We start from the raw sequence: 24,635 nt of genomic DNA, 5'->3' as shown, positions 1-24,635 counted from the left end.
CACTTTTCTACGGGAAATCTATTTTTTAAAGCAGAAAACTATTGAGCTACATGTATAATGTCACTTAATGCAAGATGGCCTTTTTAAATCAAATTGTAAATAACCATAAAATTTTAAGGCAGGAATATCAACCAACAACAATATAAGTGAAATGTCTTTGAACTTTTTAACATAACAACAAACATATGTAACAAATTCAACTGTGACAAAACTGTACAATTAATGTGCAGCTGCTTATATTAGTAATAATTTTAAAACAGGTAAGTTTATATATATTACAATTAATCTACTTCACGATTTGACCTTGACCACACATTGATCTTTCAATCACTGGTTACAAACTTGCATTATTAACAAGGATTTGATACGGACTCTTGACCCCAGCTCTACTTTTGTTTTTTGGATCAATAGAGGGCCCTCTAACCATGAGGATCAGAGGTGCCAACTTTAAATGAACTGAATCATGTTAAAAAATATTTTTATCTAGCTGTAGACTGACTTCTTAAACTCCCCTTGACCAGAGATATCTGCCCTTGAACAACACTAAGCATGCTAAGGGTTAGGTCCTCATACCACAATCATAATGCATACTAAGTTTAATTTAAGTTTGTTAAAGCAATGTAGTTTGCAATTCTGCAGTTCAATCAAGTTTTTGCCTTAAATCCATGACCGTACCAGTAGTTTGAATTTGAAAATCTATACTTAATGTCATTCTTTCTTTATGGTGATTATTTGTACTGAATTTCATGAAGCCTGATCAAGCAGATTAGTCTAATATATTGTCACAGACACATGGTTTGCTTTTTGACCTTGAAATCAATAGAGGTCATCTGTTCTTCAAGTGATTTTGTATTCCAAGTTTGATAAACAATGAATATGGTCATGTTCACAGAAAGGTGATATAATAACCCACATAAATAAGTTCAAATAATTCATTATTAACACAATTAATATTTATTTATAATTGTCTAATTATTCATTACCATTTCAATAATTGATATAAATATAGGATTTAATTGTTCAAATTACAATAACATATATTACATTGACTTCATAGCAAATAAATAATGTCATCTTACTATTGACACTTTAATACCTGTATCATATTTATTGAGCACTTAAAATTGGTATCAACATGCTCAATGAAATATTTGAACATTTTAATTCAAAAAAATTCTGATCTGACACTTTGTATCCAGAATGTCTTTTTTTTCTATTAATGTACAAAACGCTTTGGAAGATTTGCAAGAGTTACTCCCCTTTATGATTTGTTTTCCTGTTTGAGCTGTTGAGGAACATCTACATGTTAACTTGTACATGTTTTATCTATATAATTATATAACATCATACAGAATTTTAACAAACAAGATTGACACGAAAACTTGTATACCATAGAAATGAATCACTACAGTTGCTAAAACATATTGGAAGTCTTTCAGAATATTCATGCTACAATGAGCAAAATATTACCTCTTCAAATATGTATGGAGTTAACTTTTCAGCTGCTGCATGTCAAAAAGCATTGACCTGGAGTAGTTATATAACCCAGTAATTTCTTGAAGGAGTTGGACGTTTAAGCTCCTGTAGAAATTTCTTGGATTTAGACTTGCCCTTTTTCCTGTGTAAATCCAAAAATGGAAACAATTCAGATGGCAAACGTCCGTCATATGGTATACAATTGTCCAAAATGACAGCAGAAGCTAGGCACTGTAAAGATCGGTTTCCAACAGGACACATACGGACAGATGATGATTCTGAATAGAAAATTGGTGTTTTATCCCTAGCATCCAAACAATCTGAATGAGCCCCTGTCTTTAAGAGAGAATTAACAATTGCATACCGATCATTTAATCTACTACTCTTTAATTCACTTGCTTCATCAGAAATAACACGGAAACACATGTGAAGAGGTGTCATTCCAAAATTATCTACCGAATTTGGATCAGATCCAAGAGATAACAAAATCTCCACTAATTCTGGTGATCCTATGACTACATCCTCCAATTCTTCACCTGACTTTTCTGCTCTACTGTTTTCAATTATAACTGGTGAAGCATAATGAAGCAGACTTTGTCCATGGCAGTTTCTCAGGTCATCAGTAATTACTCTCTTCATGAAGTCCAAAAATCTACATTTCTCTTCCTCTGACTTCTCATATCTGTTCAAAACTTTTATTGCCAACAGCAGTGGAGCCATATCTTTGAAATATCTTTGTTTCTTTGGTGTAGCTAAGCAGTTCAAGAAGAAACATTTAAAAACTGCCATCAGCAAGTCAAATGATAGCATATCATATTCTTCTTCAACCAACATTGTAAAAAACAAATTTGTTAAATCTTTAATAAATTTCTTCAGTGTATCTGTTTTTAAAATGTCCCTCATCATAAAGCGTTCTTCTTGTGAAATATGCTTAATAAAGTATGGAAAGCAGTAAACCAGTACAGTTACCCACTCCTGAATATGGTTTTCACTTTGGTATTCATTAGCTAATGCTTGAATTGACCTTAATGACTCAAAACTACCATAACCCATTAGTCTCTCATGAACTAACGCAGCTTTCAACAGTAATGCTATGTGTGTGTCACGTTCTTCTTCAGATGTTGTAGATACTTCATCATCATCATTATCATCTTCATTTTCTTCATCAGTTTCCCATTCTTCATCATCCTCGTCCTCGTCCTCCTCCTCCTCATCATCATCAGTGACCTCATCTTCAACATTTGTATCAGATTTATCAGCCTTTGTATCAGATTCTTTGTTGTTCGTTACAGATTTTTTGTCTTGTAATTCAAATTGTTTCCCTCCTGCAGCAGACTCTTCGGTAGACTCTTTGTCTCCTGTTTTGACTTCTTCATGGTCTTCAATTTTTCCATCTGACTTAGCAGTTTCTGCTTCTGATTTTGCAGTTTCCTTTTGACGACAGAGGTAATCTAGATGAAATTTGAAGGAAATTTTTGGCGTACTGACAGATAATTTTGGCACTGACCCACACTTGATCCATTTCTCATGGCTGGCAGTAACCTGTATGGCAACTGCCAAAGCAGTTTCTGACATATCAGCATACACTAAGTTCATATGTACATAAGGCATACCTTCCATCGGGTTAAGTAAGTTTTCAGCCACACGATTCATGTTTTTAGAAATAACATCTTCCTCCCAGTGTGAGATTGCTGGATTTTTTCCATCATTTTGAGTTTGATTATACTGTCCCGGTTTCATTTGGTCAGCAACCTCCCAACAGTTAATGGCATCCCTAAAATACTCCCTAGCAGCGAAGTAGGCTCCAGATGCTTCTAAAGCATCGAATTTGGCTTGGAATGGAATTTGTGACTTATTTAAACAGGCTGAGATCAATCGCTTCCCAGCACAAGCTAAATATACTACTGGATGTATGTACTGATATTCCACCGTTGTATCCTCGCTCCAAATCACTTCATTCGTTGTGAAATCAATAGTGCAATACTTTAATATGGTATCAACATTGGTTTCAATGGTTTCTGGTTGGTTTTCTGATTTTGGTAGTCTATAATTTTTAAGTACATTTGCACTATTAATATCTGTTCCATTTCCTTTCTTAAAATATTTCTTCATATAATTTGATACAGGGCACTTTGTAAGAACATCCTTATGTAACATTTCATAACCTAACAAAGACATGCCCTGGGCATTCCTTACATTTGCCAAGTTAGGAATTTTTCTTAACAGCAATGGCAGAACAGCTTTGTAAAGATCTTCAGGTGAACCTAAATTAATGACATCTCTATTCTCTAATGTGGTCATAGTTGTAAATATATCAAAAAGTTGAACATCCGAACATTTCTCTACTGCTCCTTTATCTATCAACATCTTAACAATTTTAAGTTTAGGTAAAAATGGCACTGGAATTTGTTCACAATCTTTATTGTTTTCCTCAGGTTTTTCATCATCTTGGTCTTCCTTACGTTTTTCATTATCAGGACTTCCCTTATGTTGTTTATCATCAAGGTTTCCTTCCTGTTTTACTTCATTTAAGTTTTCATCATGTTTTATTTCAAGTCCATCTCTGTAATGTTTGTTTTCATGTTTGTCTATTTGGTTTTCATCTTCCTCTTCCTCTTCACTAGAATCATCATCATCATAACCATCAACTCCATAACCAAATGTTTGAAATGGTGGTTGTGTAAAAATCTTCATGGAAAACATTAATAAATTAAAGTTTGACCCTATGTTCTTTCCAGCATCAGCATTACGTTCAAGTAAATATCTGACAATATCTTCATTCTGATTGGCTACTGCCCAAAGCAGTGGCCTCCCATTACTATCATGGCCTTCCACATCTGCTTCACAATATTCCACTAAAAACTTCACTACCTCTAGATTTCCCATCTTACAAGCTAATGACAAAGGTACATGGTCGTGATGATAGTCATCTTTTACTCTCATCAACTCTTTTCTTTGTTCTTTAGTGCAGATTCCCAATAATGCTGCTAAGTATGTTTCTGCATCGTGAGACTTACTCTTCATTTTCCTTGTAGCTAAAATTGAATCAAGAATAATGCATTTAATGGCTTCAAATGTCACTGAATCAACTCCATCACCATAATCAAAAGTTTCTTCTTCAGAATCTGTGTCACTCGCCTCGTCTTTGTCAATTTCACTACTTTCTCCACAATTATCGGTCCGTTCATATTTAGTCAACTCGGACAAACTAGAAGTACACTTTCTGTTATAATTTTCCGTCTGTAACTGCTTTTCCATAAGGCTCTCTTCCCTTTCATTTTGGCCTGAATTATCTCCACAATCCATTTCTATGTCTTCAAACAATTCTGAAAATATACAGATATATCTGTAAAAAAGGTAGGCAAACAATAATTAAAAACAATAATTATCAAATTAGAAGATATGGTTCTTATAGTAAATATGATCACAATATATTTCAGGCAGTAGACATGGTAGATGCCATGGCCATCATCTGAAATGGGACATGAAAAATGTTTCATTAGTTAATACAAACCTGTTGTAAAAAGATATAAATATCAACTGGTTTTTTTTCAAAGATTTCCATGCAACTATTACTTATGTTATTCTTATTTTATTTTTTTAAAAGTACTTAATAGTATCCGAGAAACTGACTAAAACTACTTTAACATTCAACAATGAACCATGAAAATGACTTAAGCCAAGGTCAGATGAAACCTGCCAGACAGACATGTACACCTTACAATTATAGGTGACCTATTGCTCATAGTATCTGGAAAAAAAGATCAAACCACAAAAACTCCACATTGACCAATGAACCATAAAAATGAGATCAAGGTCAGATGAAACCTGCCAGAGGGACATGTGCACCCTACTATCATTCCATACACCAAATATAGTTAACCTATTGCTTATACATGTAAGGTTGTATTTGAGGAACAAACTTAACCACAAAAACTTAAAACAGATCTTTGAATCATGAAAATGGGGTCAAGGTCAGGTGACCCCTGCCAGACAGACAAATACACCTTGCAATCATTCCATTCAAGTAATAAATATAGTTTACCTAAATGTTTATAGTATCTGAGAAATGGACTAAAACTCAACAACTCAACATTCACAAATGAACCATGAAAATGAGGCCAGTGTCAGATGAAACCTGCCAGAAGGACATGTTCACCTTATAATCATTCCATACACCAAATATAGTTGACCTACTGCTTATAGTATCTGAGATACAGACTTAACCAAAAAACTTTTACTTAATTACTTATTTCATAAAATGAGGTGCTGCAGGTCACGTCAACCCTGCCTGATAAGACTTGTAGAAGTCAAGAGCCTGTTGTTCAGTGGTTGTCGTTTGTTGGTGTGGTTCATAGGTGTTTCTCGTTTTTTATATAGATTAGACCATTAGTTTTCCTATTTGAATTGTTTTAATATACACTAGTCATTTTGGGGCCCTTTATAACTTGCTGTTCGGTGTGAGCCAAGGTTCCGTGTTGAAGGCCATTACTTTGACTTACATGTATAATTGTTAACTTTTTATACAATCATTGTGACTTGGATGGAAAGTTGTCTCATTGGCATTCAAATCACATCTTCTTATTTATAATGTAGACCTTGCAATGATCCAATTCACCAAATATACATATATATAGTTATCCTTTTAATCATAAGTGATAAATTCTCATAACCATGATAACAAAACTTGAACATAATACACATGGTGATTGTTCATTATTAACCCTTACAGAAATGAAAAGTTTGCTGCAATATTGCAGCAATATAGCGGCAATATTGCAGCAAACAAATTTGTTTGCAAGAAGTGTTTGCAAGAAAGTTGCAGGTTGTTGCAGCTACCTGCAACATTCTCGCAATGTTACTGCAACAAAATTTGTTTGCAAGAAAATTGCAGCAAGTTTGCTGCAATGTTGCAAGAAAGAATTTGTTTGCTAGAAAGTTGCAGGAACCTTTTCTTTTATTATTTAAGGAATGACTTTTTGCAACAACTTTGCAAGAAAAGTTTCTTTAATAATGTCAGACAATCAGATAGTTTGCACCAATATTTCAAGCATTTTAAAATATTACATATGATTATTTGTTTTAAGATTTAAGGTTCAAATAATACACAACATATTGTTTCTTTGAACATTTGGTTATGGATACTTCTAACTATCTAAATTTGTTGTCGTCATACTTTATTTTACTCAGAAATATCTGGATATTTGAATAATTTATTTTAAATAAATCTTCAAATAACAATGCTTATATTTTTAGAATTCCTAAACTGTACATCACATTTATATGATATTTTGTAAGGAAAGAATTTCAAGAATACTTTGGTATTTATTTCAACAAGTTTAATCTGAATAATTGAGTCATAATAATTTTTGTTCTACATGTATTATTATACCTTTTTGTCACTTTTTTGTGACATTTTTCTATGAACAATATTTTTAATTCTAATATTTTCCATCAAATGAATTTAGCCTCACCTGCAGGTTGCATTTTGTTTAATTTCTAGTATCATTATTTTAAAACTATGTATACACAAATTATCTTCTCATCTCAATTAGCAAGGAATTGTATATTTAAAAGGAATGGAAACGCGGCCGACTTCAAAGAAAATTGTATGATGCATCTCTGACTTGGGTGGTGTGTTAATTACATCCCGTCGCTCTAACTGGCTCATTACTTATCTGGCAGTAGTTATCGAACTTGGTCATTTAATCATAAAATGAAACAAGAAATTGTCTATTTAGATAAACAATTCCTTAAATGAAATAAACAAAAAATACAACCTTAAACAAAGTTACTTCTGAAAAACATTTTTTTTCTTGTACCTCCTCTTGATATTTTACGATGGTATGCAACAATTAAGATCAATTAATAGATGAAATCTGACATTATACGAGTTTTTAAAAAGATTTAAGGTAATGCAAAAAGTTAAAAAATAACTTTTCAATTTTGGAATATGACTGGTATAGAAAAGTATAAAGGAAGAAGTACGTGAACAGATGTAGTATTTTGTCTAGATAAAAGAACTTAGATAATAGGTGTTATAATAAACACCGGTTTGGGATATCCAATTTGCAGGTATAATCTATCATGTATCATTGAACAGCTAATTTTTGTCGTATATATATTTAAGCAGGAACAGTGTATACTAACTATAGGCTCCCCCTGATTTAAGGTGTCAAAAAGAAATCACGCCGAGCTCACCTGTTAATAAATGCTAAATTATGCCGTGGTGCAATAATTTTTTTAATTAGAAACAGTTAAAACTTTCCGACATTCGCATATTATTTATTTTAACACCGAAGAAATATTTTGCGACCTCTAGACTACTGCTCTTCTAGAAAAAAAGGAAGGAACTGTTTTGCTTTTAAGCTTGTGGTAATTTGCTGCAAAGCTTAATAATCATGATAATGGCAAACTACAATACCAAACTACGATTAAGTATAAAAATAGTATTTGACAAAAGATAAATGATTAAAATCGTGTATAAAACGGCACAATCAATCCCAATCGGAAGTCTTATATACATTTCTTGCCTGTAATTTCCGACTTCGTCGGTGTGGAACTTGACTGAACAAAATGGCGTCAATGTGAACTATAAACATGGGATTTTGAAAAATCATAGCAAATTCGTTTTTATCACCATTTTCATAAAACCAACACTATGTGATAGAAAAAAGATTAATCTTTTAAGTTGTATGTCAATGTCACATCTATTTCAAGTAGTTATTTAACCCTTACCAAAATACGAAGTGTCGATGTATTTATTGACGCACTACTTCAAATTTTCAACATGTTTCGAAATAAAATCATTTACATTGTACCAATTACATTTAGCATTCGTAATTTAGACCAAACTGTAGGAAAATATTCCTTCTTTAAAATGATATCTCATTTTCTCACTTTGTTCTTTCTACTTTCCAATATTTAAAAGAAATCGTAGTACACTCCCAGATTGATAGACATATTTTGACAGAATAATGAAATTCAAAACTGAAATTTCGAAAAATCGTAGAAAATTCAGAAATTTTACCAGAAACTTAAAAAAAGGGCAAAATGATAGAATAAGGTTTCAGCTTCATAATGATATCAACTGTTTTGTTTTGCACTTCGTAGTTGTCGAGCTTTTAGAAAAAAATCAAAACACAGTAATTTTTGTTTTGTAATCCGGATGAAACTCACTCAAGTTTCAAGACCAAGGTCTATTTTAATGAGAATTTACATAATACAATATTACAAACGTATGTTTGATGAGGCATTGAAATGATACCTAAGGCCTTGCCTTTTTCATGGATTAAAAGTTTATTCCTGATTTTGGGTTTCTCTCTCCGTTATATCTTCTCAAGCAAGATGACCCCGTGAATTAAAAGACCGATCTATATGACAGGAAATGGACCTCCGTCATGATTCTTTATGATTCTTTATATTATTCATCATACTTCCGACTGAGACAGACATGGATTATAGCTCTGCGGGTGCTCTGCGGGTATCCCGATTGATCTCGAGCCGCGTTTCCATTCCTTTTAAATATACAATTCCTTGCAATTAGTAATATGAGCTGGTGATAGAAATGTAATGTGCCATCTGGTTTGCATTTATCTCTGTGTAGTGGTAAAGACAGGAAGTACCATAAATTAATGTACACAGAGTTTGAGGCCAAATTAAGGGTAAAGCATTTCTTCTTTGTATATTTCCATTATAACTTATAACATCAAAGATAAAAAAAAATATATGTATAATTATTTTTTTATTATAATATATAACAAATATTCAAGATTTAGGCAATTGATATTTATAATCAGGGGCAAATTTCAAAGGGATCACACTGTCACAATACCCTAAGCAACCTTGATCAACATATTCAAAATTTGAACTGGACATGAACATGCATACAACAAACAAAGATGTCTTCTATCATGAACAAAGTAATATGAATTTTACAATGGATTTAGATCCAAAAGTTCCAATTAATTCTATTGACACTGGATAGTGCATATGATAGCCTTCAGTTGACATGACTCTTGGATTTAGGAAGATTGGTGTTTGCACATAATTTGGATAACATCTTTTGGTAAGTACAATGGAGTTGAATGTCCACCATTTTGAATAAGTGCTTGCTCTTACAGTTCAAAATAGTGATATTTAAAGAGTTTTCTTAACTTAATAGAGTTGACAAAAGTATAAGACAATAGATTTATGCACATGAATATTATTAAAATTGTGTAAGACAGGAGATATTTTTTAAAATCTTTTTAAAACTATATGTTTTAGAAAGTACATTACTTAAATTGAAACAAGAAATCTTCTAATAAAAGCAGTTTGGTATTAAATTAGAGATCTGTGATTTGACTGCCAATAAGAGGTCTATCAACAAATGGCAACAATATTTAGCTTTTTTATATACACAACTAATCACAAAAATTTTAAAGAATAGACAAGACCAATTATGTTATAGTTCAATGAAAAACAAATATTCAAAAAAGCAATAACAACCTAGTACTGGCATAAGGTTAAATGTATTCTATAGTAATATGCAATTTTGGACTTGATCACTTTTAGACATTGACATTTTAAGTGAAACAAATGCTGGGAAAATTGGTCTGTAATCATCTCTTTATAAAGAGTTATTTTCATTTTACAAGTCCAGAATTTACAATATATAGTAGTAACTTATATCTTTATATCTTTATAATGTTTAGTTATTCTTTTAATGTATGCTAAATTCTTCAACTTTTATTTTGCAGTATTTGAAATCAGAAAATTCAACTTTAAAGGACAGTGAGTACAGAGAAACAGAACTAAAGGATACACAGATATGTAACACAACAACCTATAGAGGACAGAGAAAATTTTGTTTTATTATTAAATCATACTTTTTTAAATGCTTAGTTTTTAATTCCTAATTTTTCAACTGAAATTGTTGAAAGATTTGCTGCAATGTTGCTGCAATATTGCAAGAAATTAATTTTCCTGCAATATTGCTGCAACATTGCAGCTAATGAATTTGCCGCAATATTGCTGCAACAATCATAGCTACTGATTTTCCCGCAAACATTTGCTGCAATATTGCCGCAAATTGTTGCGGCAATATTGCAGCAACTGTTTGCAAGAAAACTAATTTGCATACGAAAAATGAATATTTGCAGCAATATTGCCGCAAATATTTGCAGCAACATTGCCGCAAATATTTGCAAGAAGCCTTATTTTTCCATAAGGGAAGTGAACTATTTAATTTGTTTGCAAAATATATGGGCCTTGGCCTAGTTTTCATGGTTCATTGAACATAGAAATGTGATAGGTTAAGGAAGTTTATGGTCATGTATACATGTATGAACTTGAAACTTAGTATAAATTTTTATTATTAAGTGAACTGTTACTTAGAAATATAATTGAATGCCAAATTAGGGTTTGCAGCAAGATTTCAGTGTTCACCGAACATGGAAATGTCAAAATGAGGGAAAGGCGCATGGTGTAGCAGAAAAAGTCTTGATAGTTGAATTGTATGGTATTTTTTTGCAACCATGTACTTTGATACCAAAATAATTCAATAATTTGGTACTTCTTAATAATTTTTCTATATTGGACAATTTTGGATGGAATTAAATTCGTTGTACATTTACTATTATTAATGAATAATATCAGTAGTTAAGATGAACTACATGTACTTTCAATTAATAGTTTTCCATTTACAAAATAGTTTTAGAATATTTGCAAAGTGTGTGGGTCTCACTAATTAGCGACAAGAAGCGTCAAGAAGCAGGGGTTTAAATTAGTGTGGGTCCACCGAGGTCCCTGACCTATCTTTTCTAGGAGTGGACTTTTCATTTTTAAATAAAAAAAGACCTACCATTCTTTACACTGATACTTGATACAGGACCACTGAATTTCTTATGAAGGATGTTTTACTGAAAATTTCAAATGGTCCTGGACCTTTCATTATTTAAAGCAAATTTGAACCCCTGAGAAGGGACAAGAAGAATAAATTAGCGACAAAAAGACTAATTAAGCGTCAAGAAATCTAAATATCAATTATTTCAAATAAATAAATATAGAAACATGCATTAAAGTGTGGTTTTTTAATACGTGTATTTTAATTATTTTATTAAACTGATAGAGGAAAATGAACATTTGTTCAAGAAAAGAGTTTTTATTTTATTATCAACAATAATATCCACATTCTAATCCTGCCTGTCCCAATTAAGTCAGGAGCCTGTAATTTTGTTTTTGTTAAATTGTTCTATTTGTGTTTCCTTTATTGTGGCCATTGATTTTTTCATGAATTTGAATTGTTTCACATTTAAAGTTGGTGCCTCTTATAGCTGACTATATGTTGTCTGTTTTTCTCATTGTTGAATGCCAAACACTGACCAATAGTTGCTTTTATCCAAATAATTTTCATGATAAACTTTCTCAGCCACAGCCCTGGAGCTCTTTTTTTGGAAAATTTTGTATAGATTCTTACAGGCCAGATAGTAATTTCTCAAGCCTGGTTGGTGGGTCTTTGGTCGAACGTAAAGGCTAGAAGGGGAAATTAAGCCTAAAGGGGGGTGTAAAGTGCACACCCACTTTTTGGCAATTTTTTTTCAGTGCAAATGAAAAAAAAAGAAAATGAGAGGACTATAGACAAGTTTTACAACATATGACCTAGGGGCAATTCTGTTTTTTTTCCTTACATGTATATTTATTTTTTACTGTTAATTGTTGCTTAAAAAGTGAAACCCCCCCCTTTTACATGCCACTGACCACATTATATGAAAGCTTTCGCTGTTCTGATTTGCAAAGTTATTGGTCCACTGCTTATTGTCACTTTGTTTACATTCTCATTGGATACTTGTAACATCAACCACAACTACACCGTGCCAGCAGATCGAAATATGCCGCCAATCACTCGTATACATGCAATAAATTAAGTCTTGGCAATCCCGTGCTCATACCACTTTGACAAAGTAGTGTGTCTGGACACTTGTATTTTACACGTAAACAAATGTAAAACATGTACAACAACAAAAACAAAAAAACAAAAGAAAGCAAAACGTACTGTAAATTCGATCCATAAGTAAAATGTGCTCCCCGTAATTTGTTTCAGAGAAAGTCTATGTCCAGAAAATTGAAAATTAAACATGTTAAATGACAGGAATAATGTTCACAGTAAAATTGATTTAAAGTCACTCAAATACATGTTTGCCATTTATTTTCCTGGATACAACATTTTTCCGGTACACTTCATCAGAGACATATAATACAATTATATTATATGTCTCTGTCTTCATTTTCAGGAAAATCAAGTTCAGAACATGCATGGAATATTTTTGGGGAACTCATCTAAAAATGACTGACTTGAGGACTACTTAATGTAACCGAGGGCACAACTCTTGAAAAGCGATATTATCATCCGAAACCCTAAATAAACTTTTAAGGCCAGTAAGGGTCATAACTCTTAGCCTATCAGTCATCCCCAAAAATGGGTACAATTACAAAATTACAGTGTCGCCGGCAAATACCCACAAATTACAAGCTTAACATATGTCACAGATAATCTTTTTCGTGTTCTTAGAGATTAAAATGTATACTGAGATAAAATTATATTCTGTAGTGATGTAAATCGTAAATATATTTGTGTGATTTTAACATTCATTATACGTAAATCACACCAAATACGCTGTCGATGCATTTCGCCTGAAATGTCAACTGACAAAAATAGTGATACATGTGTAAAACATCATATTGGGGAAGAATATTTTACAATTTTATTGTATTTTTGTTTTCTTTTGGGTTTAAATGGTTATTCAGCGAAAGTATAACCTCCGTTATAAGAAATATATATTTGAAAATAACACATTTCATCTTAATGTCATTTCACAATTATATTTTTTCTAATATGGTTAATATTTTTTACTTTTTGGTTACTATAGTAATATAAAATTAAGGTGAACACTATTCGGTTAAGGTAAAAAATATTACTGGGTGAGGTGCAATGAATCGTTACCGGAGATTTTGACATGAACAAGTCAGGGCATTTGACTAAAAGACACATATAATTTGATAGAAAACAGTTTTTTAGTTTGTATTGTCAATGATTTGTTGTGAAAAGCTAGCATTAAAGAGTTGGGTGTTACTTTGTATCAGCATTTGAAGAATGGTTTTATATTAACCTCCGTAACAAAGTTGGGCGTGTGGATTTACAAGCATAAAACATACGTAACAGTGATCCAAAACATATATAATCGGTTTTTACAGAGGATGACCTTGAGGTCATTCCGATGTATTGCTATCGCCTAAATTTCCATTATGCAAATTAGTTTTGGGATTTCAACCGATCTATAAAAATTATAGATCCGCGGTCATTACAAGGGAAAAAAGTGCATTTTTATACCTGCGATTCCGTTCTCCGTTCGTACGATGTTTCATCAAAAAATGGAATCATTTCAGTTGTTGATTTAGTACTGAAAATTTGACTGAATTATCTCCTTATTAAATACGGTTTTATATGTTTAATAGGTGTTTAAGAAAGAGGTCAGGTGCTCATGTTCATTCATAAAATTATCGTTCATTCATGAATTTATCGTAAAATCAAAATCACTACACAGGTCACACAGGTTGTATACGTAGTGTCAAAAGATTACCTGTATAGTATCTAAAAATAGACAAACTTAACTGACTCCCCTTACTGTAGTGTGTGATAACATTTTGTGAGGGAATTCGATGTTTGCTATACCACTGTTCATTTCAACGCACTTTATGACGATACCACTTTATCAATATGAATGAAATTTTTTGCAGTGTTTTAAGAAATAATTTTACTTTAAAATCGCGTATCATTTGTGAACTATTAAATGTTTTACAAGTACGAATTTTCTGTATAAAGTCAATAATTGTGTGAAATTTTGAAGCCCAAACTTTTTATAGCCGTAAATACGCTAATGAAAGATCCGAAAACTATACCCATACAGAACGACATGTTTTTGAAATTGTAGCAAAACTTTTGGTTGACAAATTTTAATTCGTTATTGCATAAATATTAACTTGAAATATCTGTCATTTTCTCCCTACCCAGTTTACCTCTATTACTCATTATGATGTGGACTTGACATTGTTATTGAATCTTATGCAATTTGATTGGATTAAGTTATTATTAGATTACCTTCAAACTGTTCATGCTTTTTCGTACGAGTATATTGATTAAATCAGAGCGTGCATGAATGTGTACAGAAAATTAAATGACCTGCAAACTGGACACTGGACCAGTCCATATTACGTTTTATCAATGAATAGATTTTTTTTTTATTTCCCAAATTACAGGGCCCATAAAGGGCATAAAATCAGATACAATTGATTTACATAATTGGTAACAACAACAATAATAGCGGCATATAAATAGATATTTAGTATATAAGCATTGGTCAGAATCAGATGAACGAAACTTAAGGTATGAAAGGTAACAATTGCCACTTTTTATCTTTTCACATAATTTTTCACATACACATTAGATAAATTATTTTTGATAGCCTATTGCGGAGAAAAAAGAGAAAGTTTACTGTATTAACGTTCTATTCCATTAAATACGCCATTTTTCGAAGATAAATGCAGAAAAACATTTATGAACGGCTACGCCAGGTAAAATTGTTGTTTATCCTAAAAAAAAATACAATTTTCAGTTTCATTAGAATATTATAATAATAATAAATCCCAAATTTATGTAGTCATTAGATAAAGTCCGATCTGCCTATTTTTGGACATCAAAAGACAATACGATCGTTTTAAGGTCAATTTCGTCTACCTCACACAATCTTGTTAGGCACTATAATGAAATGGACCTGAAATTTATTTCACATGTTTCCTGAAAATTGATAAATATCAAAGCAACATATAGAGCTGTTTGTTCTAGTTCGTATAATGACAATTTAATGTCATGTTTGTTTGTGATGACCCCCCTTTTCGGGATTGCATCAGAATTATAGTTATCTCGTATCGCATGAGGATGACACATGTCAACTGAGCAATTATGTTTGGGACTTAGTTTTAAGAAATGACGTCAAAGTAACATTATGAAAATATTTTTAGTAAGCTGAAATATATATTTATTTTTTACATGTTTATGTCTTGTAAGATATTTTATTTCTGTCCCGTTTTTCAACATTTGCGTCTGGAAAGTTGAAATGTTTTAACTGAATGGTTAATTTAAATTAATTATGAAAATGGTTAAAATTAAATCAATAAAGGAAATTATTGCCCAGTTACAAACACTACCAGGGGATAATCCATAATGATTTTTTTTTCAGTTATATGTTTCAGCACATGTATAATTAACCCCAACTTTAGCCTGGTAAACTTGTTGTCTCCTTGTAAAATATAAAACATATTTAAAATGATTTCCTGCTAAAGTCTTATATTGATATAAAGTTAAAACCGTCTTGCTTCTCACTAGTTAACACTCCTGTCCTGTCAGGTTTAATTCTTATATATATGGATGAAAAATAAAAGTCCACAAAACATTAACATGGCAGCAATTGCTTTTACAGCCTTTAAGACTTTCATTTTTTTTTACAGAAGAGTGTCCACCATGCACTTGCATTACACTATAATAATAGTAGAATAGTATGATATACAAATAGATGAAAATTATATATACATGCAACCGTAATATTAATATAATATATAACAACAAACCAGTGTATTCTCTGGAACTATTATTATATTAGTATAATAGTCTAAGGTATACTGATTTGTATCACTACAATATAATAGTTATTACGGTGAGGTTGAATTTCCTGTCATTTATTCATCATCCAAGCACGAACTTGTATAAGAAAAAAAATCTCTGTAAATTTACATCAGTTTCAGGTATAGAGATGTGATCTGTTTCTGTGACATGTGCTTTTGACCATCCACAAGAACCTGCGGTCATCCGATGTTCAGTACTTCAGTACTTTGATTTTTTTCTGGAAAGCTGTATTATAAAACTAGAATATATTATACAACAAAACATTTCATTAGTTTAAATTCATTACTAATTTAGTTGTGAAAACTACTAATTTGAATTCATTTTAAAACACTGTCTTAATCAGACCTTTATATTGACATTTACTATCTATATATACAGAATAATACGCACAAATCATTTTGTTATGGTGGTATACATTTCACATGAGCCTTGATTTACATCTTGTGTTTCTCTCTGGTGTAATTTTTAATGCGACTTTATACAACACTAACCTCCGATACGTTCACACCTACCTTGTCTTTCAAAAAATGCTAAAACTTGAAAACCACTAAAATGGTGTAAGTAATAATTAAAAAAAATGACAGACTAGATATAGACACAGAAGATAACAGCACTCTCTCTCTGCTCAGTTGACATTTATTTTAACAGTGTCTACATTCGAATTGTACCCATTATTTGGCCCCTCGGAATGACTGCTATATATATCAAAACCATCAACTTTGAAATTAACCTGAGAGGAGAAGTGGATCGTAACCCTTGGCTAGCGAAGATGCTGTTTTATACGTTTGACAAACTTTTTTTTCAGTTTTGGGTTTGAAATAATTTGACCTCGGGCATCACTGAAGAGACACTAATTGTCGAAAATGCACATCTAGTGCAGTAAAATTGGTACAGTTAATTTTATTGCATCATATGGTAAGAAAAGCTTTAATTATGAGGTAGCAAGCCAAATAAAGCAAGTGGTCAATCAAACTTTTGACAGTTGAAATTTGTTATTTCTTCTTGATTTTTTTTAGTTTTATTTGTACCTATAGCATGTGTAGCTCCTGTAAATAATGGCATTCCTTCTGTCTCAGAACTAAACTTTTAAGCCTACTGTTTCTTGGGCTTTCTTTACATTATTTTTGAAGCTTAGTATACAATAATTTGCCAACTTAAGGGGGCGGGAAGGAAGATGTTTTTGCGTATGGAATATTCAATTTCACTTGTTGGTAGTACAATATTTCGTTCATGGTCCTGCATTTTCATCCTGTCTTGGGAAAACAAATTGCAGGCTAGAATATTCATTTAAAAAATCACCGTTTTGTATTTTATTGCCTGCATGTGTTTAATATAAATATGCTGGTTTGCTTTCTATATGACTCGTGCTTTGCAACGATATCTTCTGCATTTAATTGCTGTAATGTGTTTTATGGGAATATGCTGATTTGCTTACTATATTCCCCTGTTCTGACTACATCGATATATTTTGCTTTTTATTGCTTATATTTGTTTAATATACGTATGCTGCTTTGCTTTCTATTTTACATGTGCTTGATTGATATCTTAGTTGTTATTGCCTGTATGTGTTTTATATGAATATGCTGCTATTTTTTCTATATTGTTTTGCTTTGTCTTTGTATATCTTCTGCTTTTTATTGCTGGTATGTGTTTTATGTGAATATTTTGCTATTCTTTCTACATTGTTCGTGCTTTGTCTGTATTGATATCTTCTGCTTTTCATTGCATGTATGTGTTTTATATGCAGCTATTTTTCTATAGTATTCATGCTTTGTCCGTAGATATCTTCTGGTTTTTTTTATGCCTGTATGTGTTTTATGTGAATATTTTGCTATTCTTTCTACATTGTTCGTGCTTTGTCTGTATATATATCTTCTGCTTTTTATTGCTTGTATGAGTTTTATATGAATCTGCTGCTTTGCTTTCCATATGACACATGCTTTGTCTGTATAGATATCTTCTGCTTTTTATTCCTTGTATGAGTTTTATATGAATCTGCTGCTTTGCTTTCCATATGACACATGCTTTGTCTGTATAGATATCTTCTGCTTTTTATTGCTTGTATGAGTTTTATATGAATCTGCTGCTTTGCTTTCCATATGACACATGCTTTGTCTGTATAGATATCTTCTGCTTTTTATTGCTTGTATGAGTTTTATATGAATCTACTGCATTGCTTTCCATATGACACATGCTTTGTCTGTATAGATATTTTCTGCTTTTTATTGCTTGTGTGAGTTTTATATGAATCTGCTGCTTTGCTTTCCATATGACACATGCTTTGTTTGTATAGATATTTCCTGGTTTTTATTGCTGGTATGTGTTTTATATGAATCTGCTGCTTTGCTTTCTATATGAAACATGCTTTGTCTGTATAGATATTTCCTGGTTTTTATTGCTGGTATGTGTTTTATATGAATCTGCTGTATTGCTTTCTATATGACACATGCTTTGTCTGTATAGATATTACCTGGTTTTTATTGCTGGTATGTGTTTTATATGAATCTGCTGCATTGCTTTCTGTATGACACATGCTTTGCCTGTATAGATATTTCCTGGTTTTTATTGCTGGTATGTGTTTTATATGAATCTGCTGCTTTGCTTTCTATTTGACACTTGCTTTGTCTGTATAGATATCTCCTGTTTTTAGTTGCCTGTGTGTGTTTTATATGAATCTACTGCATTGCTTTCTATATGACACATGCTTTGTCTGTATAGATATTTCCTGGTTTTTATTGCTGGTATATGTTTTATATGAATCTGCTGCATTGCTTTCTATATGACACATAATTTGTCTGTATAGATATTTCCTGGTATCTATTGGTTGTATGTGTTTTATATGAATTATGAATCTGCTGCATTGCTTTCTATATGACACATGCTTTGTCTGTATAGATATCTCCTGTTTTAGTTGCCTGTATGTGTTTTATATGAATATGCTGCTTTGCTTTCTATATGAAACATGCTTTGTCTGTATAGATATTTCCTGGTTTTTATTGCTGGTATGTGTTTTATATGAATCTGCTGTATTGCTTTCTATATGACACATGCTTTGTCTGTATAGATATTACCTGGTTTTTATTGCTGGTATGTGTTTTATATGAATCTGCTGCATTGCTTTCTGTATGACACATGCTTTGCCTGTATAGATATTTCCTGGTTTTTATTGCTGGTATGTGTTTTATATGAATCTGCTGCACTGCTTTCTATATGACACATGATTTGTCTGTATAGATATTTCCTGGTTTTTATTGCTGGTATGTGTTTTATATGAATCTGCTGCATTGCTTTCTATATGACACATGCTTTGTCTGTATAGATATTTCCTGGTTTTTATTGCTGGTATGTGTTTTATATGAATCTGCTGCAGTGCTGTCTATATGACACATGCTTTGTCTGTATAGATATTTGCTGGTTTTTATTGCTGGTATGTGTTTTATATGAATCTGCTGCTTTGCTTTCTGTATGACACATGCTTTGTCTGTATAGATATCTTCTGCTTTTTATTACTGGTATGTGTTTTATATGAATCTACTGCATTGCTTTCTGTATGACACATGCTTTGTCTGTATAGATATTACCTGGTTTTTATTGCTGGTATGTGTTTTATATGAATCTGCTGCATTGCTTTCTGTATGACACATGCTTTGCCTGTATAGATATTTGCTGGTTTTTATTGCTGGTATGTGTTTTATATGAATCTGCTGCTTTGCTTTCTGTATGACACATGCTTTGTCTGTATAGATATCTTCTGCTTTTTATTACTGGTATGTGTTTTATATGAATCTACTGCATTGCTTTCTGTATGACACATGCTTTGTCTGTATAGATATTACCTGGTTTTTATTGCTGGTATGTGTTTTATATGAATCTGCTGCATTGCTTTCTGTATGACACATGCTTTGCCTGTATAGATATTTCCTGGTTTTTATTGCTGGTATGTGTTTTATATGAATCTGCTGCAGTGCTGTCTATATGACACATGCTTTGTCTGTATAGATAATTCCTGGTTTTTATTGCTGGTATGTGTTTTATATGAATCTGCTGCGTTGCTTTCTGTATGACACATGCTTTGTCTGTATAGATATCTTCTGCTTTTTATTACTGGTATGTGTTTTATATGAATCTACTGCATTGCTTTCTGTATGACACATGCTTTGTCTGTATAGATATTACCTGGTTTTTATTGCTGGTATGTGTTTTATATGAATCTGCTGCATTGCTTTCTGTATGACACATGCTTTGCCTGTATAGATATTTCCTGGTTTTTATTGCTGGTATGTGTTTTATATGAATCTGCTGCAGTGCTGTCTATATGACACATGCTTTGTCTGTATAGATAATTCCTGGTTTTTATTGCTGGTATGTGTTTTATATGAATCTGCTGCTTTGCTTTCTGTATGACACATGCTTTGTCTGTATAGATATCTTCTGCTTTTTATTACTGGTATGTGTTTTATATGAATCTACTGCATTACTTTCTGTATGACACATGCTTTGTCTGTATAGATATTTCCTGGTTTTTATTGCTGGTATGTGTTTTATCTGAATCTGCTGCATTGCTTTCTATATGACACATGCTTTGTCTGTACAGATATTTCCTGGTTTTTATTGCTGGTGTGTGTTTTATATGAATCTGCTGCATTCCTTTCTATATGACACATGCTTTGTCTGTATAGATATCTTCTGCTTTTTATTGCTGGTATGTGTTTTATATGAATCTACTGCATTGCTTTCTATATGACACATGCTTTGTCTTTATAGATATCTGCTGGTTTTTATTGCTGGTATGTGTTTTATATGAATCTACTGCATTGCTTTCTGTATGACACATGCTTTGTCTGTATAGATATTTCTTGGTTTTTATTGCTGGTATGTGTTTTATATGAATCTGCTGCATTGCTTTCTATATGACACATGCTTTGTCTGTACAGATATTTCCTGGTTTTTAATGCTGGTGTGTGTTTTATGTGAATCTGCTGCATTGCTTTCTATATGACACATGCTTTGTCTGTATAGATATTTCCTGGTTTTTATTGCTGGTATGTGTTTTATATGAATCTGCTGCATTGCTTTCTATATGACACATGCTTTGTCTGTATAGATATTTCCTGGTTTTTATTGCTGGTATGTGTTTTATATGAATCTACTGCATTGCTTTCTATATGACACATGCTTTGTCTGTATAGATATCTTCTGCTTTTTATTGCTGGTATGAACTGCTAGGATGAAATTTGAAAAAAAGGCAGGATGACAATTTATGTAAAAAAAGTCAGGATAAACTAATGAAAAAAAAAGGCAGGACCGATTAGAGTGAAAATAAAAAGGCAGGACAGAGATTACAACTAAAAATAATGCAGACTTAAATGCTTCTAACTCTAGGCTACTGGCTACTTTGTTTGGTTAGGAATTTTACAACCTTATTGTTCTAGGAAAAAACGAATATAGATGGTAATTTGTGGGAGATAAAATTGAGAATGGAAATGGGGAATGTGTCAAAGAGACAACAACCCGACCATAGAACAGACAACAGCAGAAGGTCACCAACAGGTCTTCAATGCAGCGAGAAATTCCCTCACCCTGAGGCGTCCTTCAGCTGGCCCCTAAACAAATATATATACTAGTTCAGTGATAATGAATGCCATACTAAACTCCAAATTGTACACAAGAAACTAAAATTAAAAATAATACAAGACTAACAAAGGCTAGAGGCTCCTGACTTGGGACAGGCGCAAAAATGCGGCGGGGTTAAACATGTTTATGAGATCTCAACCCTCCCCCTATACCTCTAGCCAATGTAGAAAAGTAAACGCATAACAATACGCACATTAAAATTCAGTTCAAGAGAAGTCCGAGTCTGATGTCAGAAGATGTAACCAAAGAAAATAAACAAAATGACAATAATACATAAATAACAACAGACTACTAGCAGTTAACTGACATGCCAGCTCCAGACTTCAATTAAACTGATTGAAAGATTATGTCTTCATCATATGAATATCAGGCACAATCCTTCCCGTTAGGGGTTTAGTATCATACCATCATAACATATATGAGAAGAACATAACCCGTGTCATGAGAGAATGGTTGTACAAATTTATGTTCTTTTGATGGTACTAAGTATTGGTTGTTTGAGATGGATACTAATTGATGTTGGATTTTGTAGAGCATTGTGATTGATGCAAGATTTCTTCTTTGTTCTTGTGTCAGCCAACTTAGATGTTCCAGCATGGCTGTTACACTACATTGGTAGCTGTATTGATTTAGTGTATACCTGGCAGCTCTTCTCTGGATCAGTTCAATTTTATGTATTTGTTGTTTCTGCCAGGGGTCCCAGACAATTGCAACACTACAATATTCTATTTTTGGTCTGACATATGTTTTGTATTCAAGTTCTTTTGTTTTTACGCTGTTGGTTTTTACACTTCTTTTAATAAATCTTAATGATGCATTTGCTTTATTTGTGGTATAATTTATAATTTTATGTGAGTTCCATGTCAGGTCGTTTGTAATGCCAAGATATGTAGCTTTGTCTGTTGATTTTAATATGTGATCATGTAGTGTGTATTTAAAGATGATTGGTTTTTGCTTTCTTGTTATGTGGATGGTTTCACATTTGTCTGGGTTAAATAACATTAACTATTCTTGGTCCCATTGTTCGAATTTATGTAAATCTGATTGAAGGGTGTGGCATTCAGTAAGTGATAATATTGTTAAATACACAATGGTGTCATCTACAAAGAGGTGAACATTACTTTTGAGGTTGTCTGGCATGTCATTAAAGTAAATTAAGAAAAGACATGCACCAAGAACAGAGCCTTGAGGAACTCCTGACAGAACAGGACAGCTATTTGATGTGTGACTGTCAACTACCACTTTTTGAGATCTGTGAGATAACCATGCCTCTATCCAGTCTGATGTTTTATTGTTTATTCCCATGCGTTTTAGTTTTAAGATAAGTCTTTGGTGGTCCACTTTATCAAACGCTTTGGAAAAGTCCATAACAACTATGTCAGTTTGTTTACCATTTGCCTTATAATCAAGTATTTGTTGTATGAATGTTAGTAGTTGTGTTTCACAGCTAACTTTTGATCTGAACCCATGCTGCAGTGGGTACAGTAAATCAAGATTATCTAGATGTTTCATTATAGATGATACAATTATGTGTTCTAACGATTTACTAAGAATACAGGTTAGGGAGATAGGCCTATAATTTTCAGGTTTAGATTTTGCTCCTTTTTTGAATACTGGTGTAACCATGGCCTCTCTCCAGGCATTATAGGCCATGGTTCTACATTTAAACCACTACATTGGGTGCTGTTGGTAACCTGGGAAATCAGTTTATAAAGATAACTCTGACATTCCACTCAACTGATTGCCAAGACATTTTGTCTCAAAAGATAAGATCTGGTAAATATATTCAGGACCATAGTCCAGCCTATGTTGGTACCAGGTTCCAATAAGGGACACAATCCAGACATCAAGTACATGTACAGCCATTTTGAAAAACTGCATTTGATAATTTCCATAAATTGTCCAAATGATAATTTTAAGATAAGATGCAATGAGTGTTAATTTCAGGTTCATAAACAATTTGAGAATAAGAGGCCCAAAAAGGAATATATATACATTGCCTTAATTTAAGCTGTACCATTTGATCTTAATAGATTTTCATAGATATTTTGTATTCATGACCATGTAAAGACAATTGGGCTTTAATGGATGCAAGAGTCTCCAAGGAACCGTTTCAGCTTTTGGGACTAAGAAATTTCGCTTATGACATCATTTAAAAGACGTCATAGTCAAATTGTGGAATCAAGGCTCTCCTAATATTCCCTTTTTCTGAAAAGCCTTTCCTCTGATGCTTAAAAGTGTGATTAATAATGACATCTGGCAATGTTTGTTTTTTTGTGAATTTACTGGGCCAAATTAGCCTCAACATGTACCTTATCCTTCAATAGAGCCTATCAAATATCTGCATTCAACACCAAACTCCTAATTGACAATAACCTTGAAGATATAACGGTTGAAGAGGTTCCTGGCTGGGATCAGATCATTTACATGTTTGTTTTAGGTTTGTGCCGAAATTTTTTAGTTTTTTTGTTTTAGTGGTGGTCAAGTGGTTAAAGTAGTTCATCTACTGTACAACTAGCCTGTCAACACTGAAGTTGTGAGTTCAAACCCCACACATGTGTTCAACTTCAATCTTAATTGACATTGCTGTCAGTTTTCTTACTGATGACTGGTGATTATCTCTGGACCCTCAAGCTTCCTCCATCAATAATGAGTGTCTACCATGATATAGCAAATAGTGCTGACAGTGGCATTAAACAACAACAATCAATCAATTTATTTTTTGTTGCATTATGTTATCAAATCAATTGTTTGGGTGGGCTGGTTCAAATTATCTGTATGGACTGAAAATAAAGTAACTATATGA

General features: G+C 32.4%; 1 long non-coding RNA gene across 1 annotated transcript; it reads left to right on the top strand.

Annotated features, from left to right (window-relative positions):
* Positions 1-9,021: 9,021 nt before the first annotated feature.
* Positions 9,022-10,355, top strand: LOC127701770 (uncharacterized). Its single transcript, XR_007982220.1, has 2 exons — positions 9,022-9,544; positions 10,218-10,355. It is a non-coding gene; the product is annotated as an uncharacterized LOC127701770 (long non-coding RNA).
* Positions 10,356-24,635: the final 14,280 nt, after the last annotated feature.

The sequence above is a fragment of the Mytilus californianus genome, unplaced genomic scaffold (assembly GCF_021869535.1).
Source record: "Mytilus californianus isolate M0D057914Y unplaced genomic scaffold, xbMytCali1.0.p SCAF_5, whole genome shotgun sequence".
Classification (NCBI taxonomy): Eukaryota; Metazoa; Mollusca; class Bivalvia; order Mytilida; family Mytilidae; genus Mytilus; species Mytilus californianus.
This window is presented reverse-complemented; position numbering and strand designations above follow the sequence as displayed.